The following is an 11,167-nucleotide window of genomic DNA, read 5'->3' as shown; positions in this document are numbered from 1 at the left end:
TTGGCATTGCCTTTCTTTGGGATTGGAATGAAAACTGACCTTTTCCAGTCCTGTGGCCACTGCTGAGTTTTCCAAATGTGCTGGCATATTGAGTGCAGCACTTTCACAGCATCATCTTTCAGGATTTGAAATAGCTCAACTGGAATTCCTTCACCTCCTCTAGCTTTGTTTGTAGTGATGCTTTCTAAGGCCCACTTGACTTCACATTCCAGGATGTCTGGCTCTAGGTGAGTGATCACACCATCGTGATTATCTGGGTCGTGAACATCTTTTTTGTACAGTTCTTCCATGTATTCTTGCCAGCTCTTCTTAATATATTCTGCTTCTGTTAGGTCCATACCATTTCTGTCCTTTATCGAGCCCATCTTTGCATGAAATGTTCCCTTGGTATCTCTGATTTTCTTGAAGAGATCTCTAGTCTTTCCCATTCTGTTGTTTTCCTCTATTTCTTTGCACTGATCGCTGAGGAAGGCTTTCTTATCTCTTCTTGGTATTCTTTGGAACTCTGCCTTCAGATGCTTATATCTTTCCTTTTCTCCTCTGCTTTTCGCTTCTCTTCTTTTCACAGCTATTTGTAAGGCCTCCCCAGACAGCCATTTTGCTTTTTTGCATTTCTTTTCCATAGGGATGGTCTTGATCCCTGGCTCCTGTACAATGTCACAAACCTCTGTCCATAGTTAATCAGGCACTCTATCTATCGGATCTAGTCCCTTAAATCTATTTCTCACTTCCACTGTATAATCATAAGGGATTTGATTTAGGTCATACCTGAATGGTCTAGTGGTTTTCCCTACTTTCTTCAATTTATAGGGCTAACTCCTACTCATTCCATAATGCATCATATAACCATCACTTCCTCCAGGAAGCCCTCTCTGACTCCTAGGCTAAGATAGCTACTATTTCATTCCCATCTCTATTCCACTGGCAACATGGTCTCTACCATTTTAGACTGTGGGCTTCCTAAGAGTTGGTCCCATGTCTTTTTATCTCTCTCTCTCTCCTTCCTGGCACAGTGTCCAGCATTTAGTAGGAACTCAATAACTTACTGAATGGAACCCAAGTGCATATTATTCTGTGAAAAGATGGGACTTTTCTTCAACTGTGTGGGTTAAGCCACAAAACTCGATATTCTGAGGTCTCCACTTTAAGGAAATAAATCCAAACAAGAAGATCCTCAATGGGACCAACTGCAGAAATCTTTTTTTTTTTTTTTCAGCTTCACCCCACAGTATCTGGAATCTTAATTTCCCAGACCAGGGATCAAACCCATTTCACATGCAGTGGAAGGGTGTGTCTTAATCACTGTACCATCAGGAAAGTCTCAGAACCAGATGCATATTGTGTAAGGCGCAGTGCAAAAAGAAGATGCAGGACCCATTTTTTAGAAATTACCGAGAATTTCAAGACTGTGGTAGCAGAACCTAAACCAAGCCCAAGATCCTTCTGAGCCTGGGGACCCAGTATAACTGCTCTAGTTACAAGCCCATGAAGCTGATCAGCCCTGGTCGCTGGGTTTGAGAGGAGCCTCCCACACTGGGACTTGAGTAACTCCAATGCCCTTTGGCATCATTGAACCCAAAGCTTGGAAATCAGTGCAGATAGTGAGTGGCAGAGAAGAGCATCTTTGCCCTCGGCTTCTGGTCAATGGTGCTGGTACTAGGGAGCTGTCCCGAAGTGGGTGGGCAGACAGGCAGCCTAAACAAAGTTCTTGAAGCCCCAGCTACCCACCTCAGGAGGTTCCCTAGGCCTAAGGGAAAAGATTTGGCAACTGATTGGCATTAGCTCAGCCATGACTCAGCACCTCCTGTGGAACCTTATATCTGACAAGGGACTTCCTGCAAAGCACTTATCAGTCCAGCCAGCCCATGTACTAATGATGATAACAGTGAGAACTCTTCTCTGGGGTTCTCCTATGTGTCAGACACAGACTTAGGACCTCGTTATCTCACTGGAACCTTGAGGCAACCCCTCGTCCAATCACTGCCACTTGATTTAGTTCAATTTTATGTATGCGTGTTTCAGACAGAAGGCAGCCTTAAAATTCATTCTTTTACTTATCTATTTAAAAATAGTTGTTTGGCTGTGTCAGGTCTTAGTTGCAGCATATAGGATCTTTCGCAAGGACTCTCTAGTTGCGGCATGCAGGTTCAGGAGTTGCGTATGCAGGCTTAGTTGCTCCACTGCATGTGGGATCTTGGTTCCCCAACCAGGGATTGAACCCACATCCCCTGCAGTGGAAGCTCAGAGTCTCAATCACTGGACTACCAGTGAAGTCTCAAGATTCATCCTTTTAAATTTGATTTTGCATGACTCAATTATTCATTCTCATAAAAAATTTAAATGGTACAGATACATAGCACAAATGAGCTTTCCCATCCCTGTGTCATTCTAGTGTGTAAACCTTCCCTCTTTTGGATGCATTTACACACCTAAACACAAATGTGTAGAAAGATAACATTTGTTTGTTTGTTTTTAAAGAATGTTATTTAGCTGCACAGGGTCTTAGCATGTGGGATCTAGTTCCCTGATTAGGGATCTAACCTGGGCCCTCTGCATTGGGAGGGTAGAGTCTTAGTCATTGGATCACCAAGAAGCCCCAAAGATAATGTTTTGTAGTTGAAAAAATAAAACAGAAAAAATGTTAAATATATTAAAAAAAAGTGATTATTGACTAAAAAAATTAAACAATGGCCAATCTAAGAAAGAAATGGAAAATTTTATTCCAGTCAACCTGAGCTCTGAGAACTGTTGTGAAGAGATGAGGGTGTGATTTTGAGAAAAGGTTACAGGTTACAGGCTTCCTACACAGCCCTAGTGGTAAAGAACCCACCTGCCAATGCAGGAGACATAAGAGAAGCAGGTTCAATCCCTGGGTTGGCATCCCCTGGAGGAGGGCATGGCAACCCACTCCAGTATTCTTGCCTGGAGAATCCCATGGACCGAGGAGCCTGATGGGCTGCAGTCCATGGGGTCACAAAGGGTCAGACACAACTGAAGAGACTTAGCACACATGCCCAGGCAACCAAGCACACATCTTGGGAGAAAGTTACTGCTCTTCCTGAGGAACGGATATCTTAGTTAATGGTTTTAGTGCATTTCCAAGTATGGGAAGATACAAGAAACTGGGTTCATAAAAATTTCTCCTGAAAATATCTACCTGAGGGCCATTTCTGCCAGTGTTCCTAGAGCACAAAGTGCCTCCTCCCAATCTTCACCATTTCAGGGTGTGTTGTAGGTCAGTGACTATTGTGACTAATGACTCAATTCCTGTAGAACTGGATGGTGGGCAACATTCTTTATTTTACAATTCCTTCCCTTTTGATTTCAACTTCAACCAAAGTTCGGGAGGCATTTCATGAATAGTTTGTCCCCTGGTACTAGGAATGCTCATTCTCAGGTCAGAATTTCGTTGATAGGCCATTCAATGAGCTATTACTGGACTAGGCCCTGTTGGTGTTGTTTATTTGCCAGGTTGTGTCCAACTCTTTGTGACCCCACGGATCGTAGCACACTAGTCCTCCCAGTCCTTCACCATCTCCCAAAGTTTGCCCAAGTTCATGTCCATTGCATCGGTGATGCCATCCAACCATCTCATCCTTACACGCCCTCTTCTCCTTCTGTCCTCAATCTTTCCTAATTTCAGGGACTTTTCCAATGAGCTGGCTGTTCGAATCAAGTGACTAAAATTCTGGAACTTCAGCTTTGGCATCAGTTCTTCCAATGAGTATTCAGGGTTGATTTCCCTTAAGATTAACTAGTTTGATCTCCTTGCTGTCCAAGGGACTCTTAGGAGTCTTCTACAGCACCACAGTTTGAAGGCATCAATTCTTTAGTGCTCTACCTTCTTTACAGTCCAGCATGCACAACTGCATGTGACCACTGGGAAGACCATAGCCTCGACTATATGGACCTTTGGCCACTCTTATCAGGGAGATACCCCACGTCCAACGTAAGAGAAACCCAAGTAAGACAGTAAGTGTTGCAAGAGGGCATCAGAGGGCAGACACAATGAAACCATACTCACAGACAACTAGGCAATCTAATCACACTAGGACCACAGCCTTGTCTAATCAATGAAACTAAGCCATGCCCTGTGGGGCCACCCAAGACGGGAGGGTCATGTTGGAGAGGTCTGACAGAATGTGGTCCACTGGAGAAGGGAATGGCAAACCACTTCAGTATTCTTGCCTTGAGAACCCCATGAACAGTACGAAAAGGCAAAATGATAGGATACTGAAAGAGGAACTCCCCAAGTTGGTAGCTGCCCAATATGCTACTGGAGATTAGTGGAGAAATAACTCCAGAAAGAATGAAGGGATGGAGCCAAAGCAAAAACAATACCCAGTTGTGGATGTGACTGGTGATAGAAGCAAGGTCCGATGCTGTAAAGAGCAATATTGCATAGGAACCTGGAATGTCAGGTCCATGAATCAAGGCAAATTGGAAGTGGTCAAGTAGGAGATGGCAAGAGTGAACGTTGACATTCTAGGAATCGGTGAACTAAAATGGACTGGAATGGGTGAGTTTAACTCAGATGACTATTATATCTACTACTGCAGGCAGGAATCCCTTAAAAGAAATGGAGTAGCCCTCATGGTCAACAAAAGAGTCTGAAATGCAGTACTTGGATGCAATCTCAAAAATGACAGAATGATCTCTGTTCATTTCCAAGGCAAACCATTCAATATCACAGTAATCCAAGTCTATGCCCCAACCAGTAATGCTGAAGAAGCTGAAGTTGAATGGTTCTATGAAGACCTACAAGACCTTTTAGAACTAACACCCCAAAAAGATGTCCTTTTCATTATAGGGGACTGGAATGCAAAAGTAGGAAGTCAAGAAACACCTGGAGTAACAGGCAAATTTGGCCTTGGAATACAGAATGAAGCAGGGCAAAGGCTAATAGAGTTTTACCAAGAGAACACACTGGTCATAGCAAACACCGTCTTCCAACAACACAAGAGAAGACTCTACACATGGACATCATGAGATGGTCAACACCGAAATCAGATTGATTATATTCTTTGCAGCCAAAGATGGAGAAGCTCTTTACAGTCAACAAAAATAAGACCGGGAGCTGACTGTGGCTCAGATCATGAGCTCCTTATTGCCAAATTCAGACTTAAATTGAAGAAAGTAGGGAAAACCACTAGACCATTCAGGTATGACCTAAATCAAATCCCTTATGATTATACAGTGGAAGTGAGAAATAGATTTAAGGGACTAGATCCGATAGATAGAGTGCCTGATTAACTATGGACAGAGGTTTGTGACATTGTACAGGAGCCAGGGATCAAGACCATCCCTATGGAAAAGAAATGCAAAAAAGCAAAATGGCTGTCTGGGGAGGCCTTACAAATAGCTGTGAAAAGAAGAGAAGCGAAAAGCAGAGGAGAAAAGGAAAGATATAAGCATCTGAAGGCAGAGTTCCAAAGAATACCAAGAAGAGATAAGAAAGCCTTCCTCAGCGATCAGTGCAAAGAAATAGAGGAAAACAACAGAATGGGAAAGACTAGAGATCTCTTCAAGAAAATTAGAGATACCAAGGGAACATTTCATGCAAAGATGGGCTCGATAAAGGACAGAAATGGTATGGACCTAACAGAAGCAGAAGATATTAAGAAGAGCTGGCAAGAATACACAGAACTGTACAAAAAAGATCTTCATGACCCAGATAATCATGATGATGTGATCACTCACCTAGAGCCAGACATCCTGGAATGTGAAGTCAAGTGGGCCTTAGGAAGCATCACTATGAACAAAGCTATTGGAGGTGACAGAATTCCAGTTGAGCTATTTCAAATCCTGAAAGATGATGCTGTGAAAGTGCTGCACTCAATATGCCAGCACATTTGGAAAACTCAGCAGTGGCCACAGGACTGGAAAAGGTCAGTTTTCATTCCAATCCCAAAGAAAGGCAATGCCAAAGAATGCTCAAATTACCGCACAATTGCACTCATCTCACACGCTAGTAAAGTAATGCTCAAAATTCTCCAAGCCAGGGTTCAGCAATACATGAACCATGAACTTCCTGATGTTCAAGCTGATTTTAGAAAAGGCAGAGGAACCAGAGATCAAATTACCAACATCCTCTGGATCATGGAAAAAGCAAGAGAGTTCCAGAAAAACATCTATTTCTGCATTGTTGACTATGCCAAAGCCTTTGACTGTGTGGATCATAATAAACTGTGGAAAATTCTGAAAGAGATGGGAATACCAGACCACCTGACCTGCCTCTTGAGAAACCTATATGCAGGTTAGAAAACAACAGTTAGAACTGGACATGGAACAACAGACTAGTTCCAAATAGGAAAAGGAGTACGTCAAGGCTGTATATTGTCACCCTGCTTATTTACCTTATATGCAGAGTACATCATGAGAAACGCTGGACTGGAAGAAACACAAGCTGGAATCAAGATTGCCAGGAGAAATATCAATAACCTCAGATATGCAGATGACACCACCCTTATGGCAGGAAGTGAAGAGGAACTAAAAAGCCTCTTGATGAAAGTGAAAGAGGAGAATGAAAAAGTTGGCTTAAAGCTCAACGTTCAGAAAATGAAGATCATGGCATCTGGTCCCACCACTTCATGGGAAATAGATGGAGAAATAGTGTCAGACTTTATTTTTTTGGGCTCCAAAATCACTGCAGATGGTGACTGCAGCCATGAAATTAAAAGACGCTTACTTCTTGGAAGGAAAGTAATGACCAACCTAGACAGCATATTAAAAGGCAGAGACATTACTTTGCCAATAAAGGTCCGTCTAGTCAAGGCTATGGTTTTTCCAGTGGTCATGTATGGATGTGAGAGTTGGACTGTGAAGAAAGCTGAGCACCAAAGAATTGATGCTTTTGAACTGTGGTTTGGAGAATACTCTTGAGAGTCCCTTGGACTGCAAGGAGATTCAACCATTTCATTCTAAAGGAGATCAGTCCTGGGTGTTCTTTAGAAGGAATGATGCGAAAGCTGAAACTCCAGTACTTTGGCCACCTCATGCGAAGAGTTGACTCACTGGAAAAGACTCTGATACTGGGAGGGATTGGGGGCAGGAGGAGAAGGGGACAACAGAGGATGAGAAGGCTGGATGGCATCACCAACTCGATGGATGTGAGTTTGAGTGAACTCCGGCAGTTGGTGATGGACAGGGAGGCCTGGCGTGCTGCAGTCCACAGGGTCGCAGAGTTGGACATGACTGAGCGACTTCACTTTCACTTTTCACTTTCATGCACTGGAGAAGGAAATGGCAACCCACTCCAGTGTTCTTGCCTGGAGAATCCCAGGGATGGGGGAGCCTGGTGGCTGCCGTCTATGGGGTTGCACAGAGTCAGACAGAACTGAAGCGACTTAGCACCAGCTGACAAAGGGCCCTGTTAAGAATAGCCATAAGCCTCTGTACCACCTGTCTTACCGTTGGTCATGGTCTGGGAAATGGCTCTTGCTTGCTGCTTCTTCCCATATCTAGAGTTACACTGTTATAATCATCTTATAGATGATCTTATAGAATCATCTATAAGGTCAATTGTTTCAAGTTGTTTAATTGTCATTAATTTTATCTGAGGCTCAGTCACACATCTGGTAATGCAAGAAACCTCAAGCTGTTTAATTGTCATTAATTTTATCGGAGGCTCAGTCACAGGTCTGGTAATGCAAGAAACCTCAATCTCATAAAATAGGCAGAATACAAGTAATATATCTAGTAACATTAATAAGGTGCAGCCCAATACTGCCCTAAGATATCTACATCCTGACTCCTTACAGGATTGAGAAAGGAATGTTATTATCTCAGGAGTTTCATGGCCAGTGGCAGGAGAAGAATTGATCTTTATGGTTGAGCAGGTATTTCTGCCCCTGGGGAGGTCTGGTTAATGCATAATGCAGATACATAATGCATACTAGAGGACCAGGGAAGTCGTCTGAATGTATTTTTATATTCTCCTACAACTTGTTTTTCTAATTCCCTTCTACTTGATTGCCTCCCTTAAGGGGGTGTCTGTCCTCCCCCCCACCCCACTTTTTTTTTTGCGGGATCCTAGTTCCCACTGGACTGCCAGGGAACACCCTGCCATTCCTTTTTATCCAGCACAACTCTCTTGAATAGGGAGATGTGCACCTGTCAACCAACCATCCCACTAGACGTTCAGGCTCTTTCAAGGTTTTCACCGAAATGCTGTTGCAATGAACTTGCTTGTTTGTGTCTCTTTGGGTTCTTGCGTTTCTCTAGAAAAAGCTACCCAGAAATGGAAGTACTAGATCAAAGAGAATGCCTATTGCCAATTATAACATTCCCCATACCTTTGCCAATACCAGACAATATCAGTCCTGAAGCCAGTTGGATGGTTAAAGAAATGACAGATGGGACAGGCTGGTTAAAGAAACAGATGGGACAGGAGGAGAACGCACGAGATAAGCCTGAAGCGGTGGTGATAAAGGGCAAGAAGAGCCCGGAGAGGCGTTCATGAACACCCCTTCTCACAAAGGGAACAGCTCTCCCGTCCGCCCTTCGACTTCCGCCACAGACCAGCGCGCGAGGACGGCTGCCGCGTGCCCGCCGCAGGGGCGTGTCCTGCGCAGGCCCCGCCCCCGCTGCGTGCGCACGTCGGGCTGCTTGCTAGGCTGCGGCGGTCGCGGCGCCAGAGCGAGTCGCTGACTTACGCGCGGACGCGGTGCTGACGGACGCTGGAGCGGACTTGCGGCGGGTGAGTGTCGGTGCCCTGCAGGGCCTTCCTCGGGGCTTCTCCGCGAGCCTGGCCACCCCTGGCTCTCGGGAACTCGGCTCGGCCGACACGGCCCGCCGCTCCCCGGCGCCCGCCTGAGGAAGCCCGGACGGGCCGGGGCGAGGGGCGGCCAGGGGCCGGGAGGGAGGACCTCGCTTCCCAGACGGCGTTTCAGAGGCCCGGGGAGGGAGGCCTGAGCCGCTCGTAGGCGTTGGTCCGCGTGGGGCACACCCCCTGCCGGCGTCTCCTGCGCCCCACAGGAGGTGACCCGACCCCCGGGTCGCCGCGGGAGGACTTGGCGTTCCCGCCGGGCCTGCAGCCTCTGGCCCCCCAGCCAGCACGTCGGTCCACTTTGGGCCGGCGAGGACCCAGACCTAGCTTGGCGTCCTAGAGTCGTACCCGGGCTCTTGGCGCGGACCGGGCTCTGACCTTCCTCCTCCTGACTCACCTCTGCCTAAAGGGCCCTTTGAGTCACTGTCGTGACTTCCCTAATGACCCGCGGCCGCCAGGTTGCAAGGGAGCAACGTCAGGGGCAGCTGGTTAGTCTGGCAGGGAGTCTACCTGTCACCTCACAAGCGCGGTGCCCTCGGTGTGTTAATTGCCCTGTAAAAGCTGCCAGGACCGCCGTGTCTTAGCACAAGGCCTGTCAGCGTCTTGTCATTTTAATGACTTCTGGTGAACTGGTTGCTGTGGCCTGTGGCTGTTCATCCTTATCGTGTTGTATCATTGGCTCCCATGACCCGCACCAGGTGGAGCATGGTTGAAAAAAAGAGAGACATCCTATAGTGCTTTAGAGCTCAGGAAGCCCTCTCACTCTTAGTTCAGTTCAGTCGCTCAGTCGTGTCCGACTCTGCGGCCCCATGAATTGCAGCACGCCAGGCCTCCCTGTCCATCACCAACTCCTGGAGTTTACCCAAACTCACGTCCATAGAGTGGGTGATGCCATCCAGCCATCTCATCCTCTGTCGTCCAGTTCTCACTCTCAGCCCCTAACAAAACCCTGTGAGTTGATAGTTTTTCCACTTGTGAAATGGGGTTAATGATGAATGGAATTAAGACGCTTAACCTGCCTCCCACAATCAGGAAAAGGGCACAGGTGGTCTTGTACCCGGTTATCTGCCCCCAGATCCCATGCTTTTTCCTAGAGTGGAAATGAATTTATGTTATTTAAACTAGACAGTCTTCCCCCTCGCCCTAAACTGTCCTCCCAAGTAGAAGGAAACAGGAGCTTACTGGTTTTATGTATTTGAATTTCTGTTATGGCATTAATCAGGGTATTTTGATTAAAATTTTAACTGCCACATTAAAATTTTTAATTTTTCTTTTGTGAGGAGGGGGATAAGAAATATAAATGAGTAATTCTGTGCTTTATTCTTTAGTTTAGTTTTTTGGTTTTTTTTTTTGAAGAAACATCACAAGCTTACCAGAAGCTCTCAGTTCAGTTGGTCATTTCCAAGTTTACTTGGTGAAACTGGGAAAAGTTTTCAAATACAGTAGCTAAGCCAAAGGCTTCCTGAGTAGCTCTGTGGTAAACAATCTGCTTGCTAAGGCAGGAGATGCAGGTTCTATCCCTAGTTTGGGAAGATTCCCTGGAGAGGGAAATTGCAACCCACTCCAGTATTCTTGCCTGGAAAAGACCATGGACAGAGGAGCATGGCTGGCTGTAGACCATGGAGTAGCAAAGAGTCAGACTCAAATGAGCAAATGGGCACTCACGCAGATAAGGCAAAACACTGGTGAGGGTGTGGGGATTTCAAGGACACTCGTTGAGTGACTTCATCTGACTGGGGATGTGAAGGGGAAGAATCTGTGATTTCCCCATTGTCTGACTGGATTTCCTTGTTTCCTTTGCCTGGGCCAGTAAGATGATAGCCTGTGAGTCTCCAGAGTCAGGAATATGAGCTACTCCAGAAATGACAATGCCAAGCATAAGATGAAATACAGAAAGTAAAGTATTCATCACCTTTGGTTTACGCTCGTTGAATCTGTCAAAAAGCAAAACAGCCAGGGCCTTTGGCTACCTTGATTTTTTGGTTTCTTTTGAAAAGCTGACTCTCTTCAGAGAACAGTTGGGCTGTGTATCAGGTTTGCAGCAAAAACCAAAATATCATCCATCTAGGAGGAAGACATTTTTGAATATTGAAATTGTATATTTCAGCATAGTTCCCTGACCAGGATTGGAACCCATGCCCTCAGCTGTGAAATTGTGGTGTCCTAATCATTGGACCACCAGGAAATTCTCCAGTATAAAATTTAGAATGTAGCTATAACTCCTTGGAGAGAAAAGGTGAAAAATTTGAACCATAAATTACCTCCTTGTTTATTACTGGACTAAAAAATTTTGAGTACACACTTAATTCAGTCTCTTATTCTGATAGTACTTAATGGGAGAATTGAGAAATCTGAGTCACATCTCCTTTTGTATCGAACACAGTGAAGGTTATTTGCTTT

The 11,167-nt window shown here is 45.4% G+C and overlaps 1 protein-coding gene across 1 annotated transcript in view; it reads left to right on the top strand.

Annotated features, from left to right (window-relative positions):
- The first annotated feature begins 8,634 nt into the window (after positions 1–8,634).
- Positions 8,635–11,167, top strand: part of HMOX2 (heme oxygenase 2) — a 28,084-nt gene continuing 25,551 nt past the window's right edge. The window contains exon 1 of the mRNA XM_086375990.1: positions 8,635–8,698. The gene's annotated coding sequence lies outside the window, so the exon portion shown is untranslated. The remainder of the gene's footprint in view (positions 8,699–11,167) is intronic.

Source organism: Bos grunniens, chromosome 25, assembly GCF_055505025.1.
Source record: "Bos grunniens cultivar Pamir isolate PY7600 chromosome 25, Bosgru_T2T1.0, whole genome shotgun sequence".
NCBI classification, from domain to species: domain Eukaryota; kingdom Metazoa; phylum Chordata; class Mammalia; order Artiodactyla; family Bovidae; genus Bos; species Bos grunniens.
This window is presented reverse-complemented; position numbering and strand designations above follow the sequence as displayed.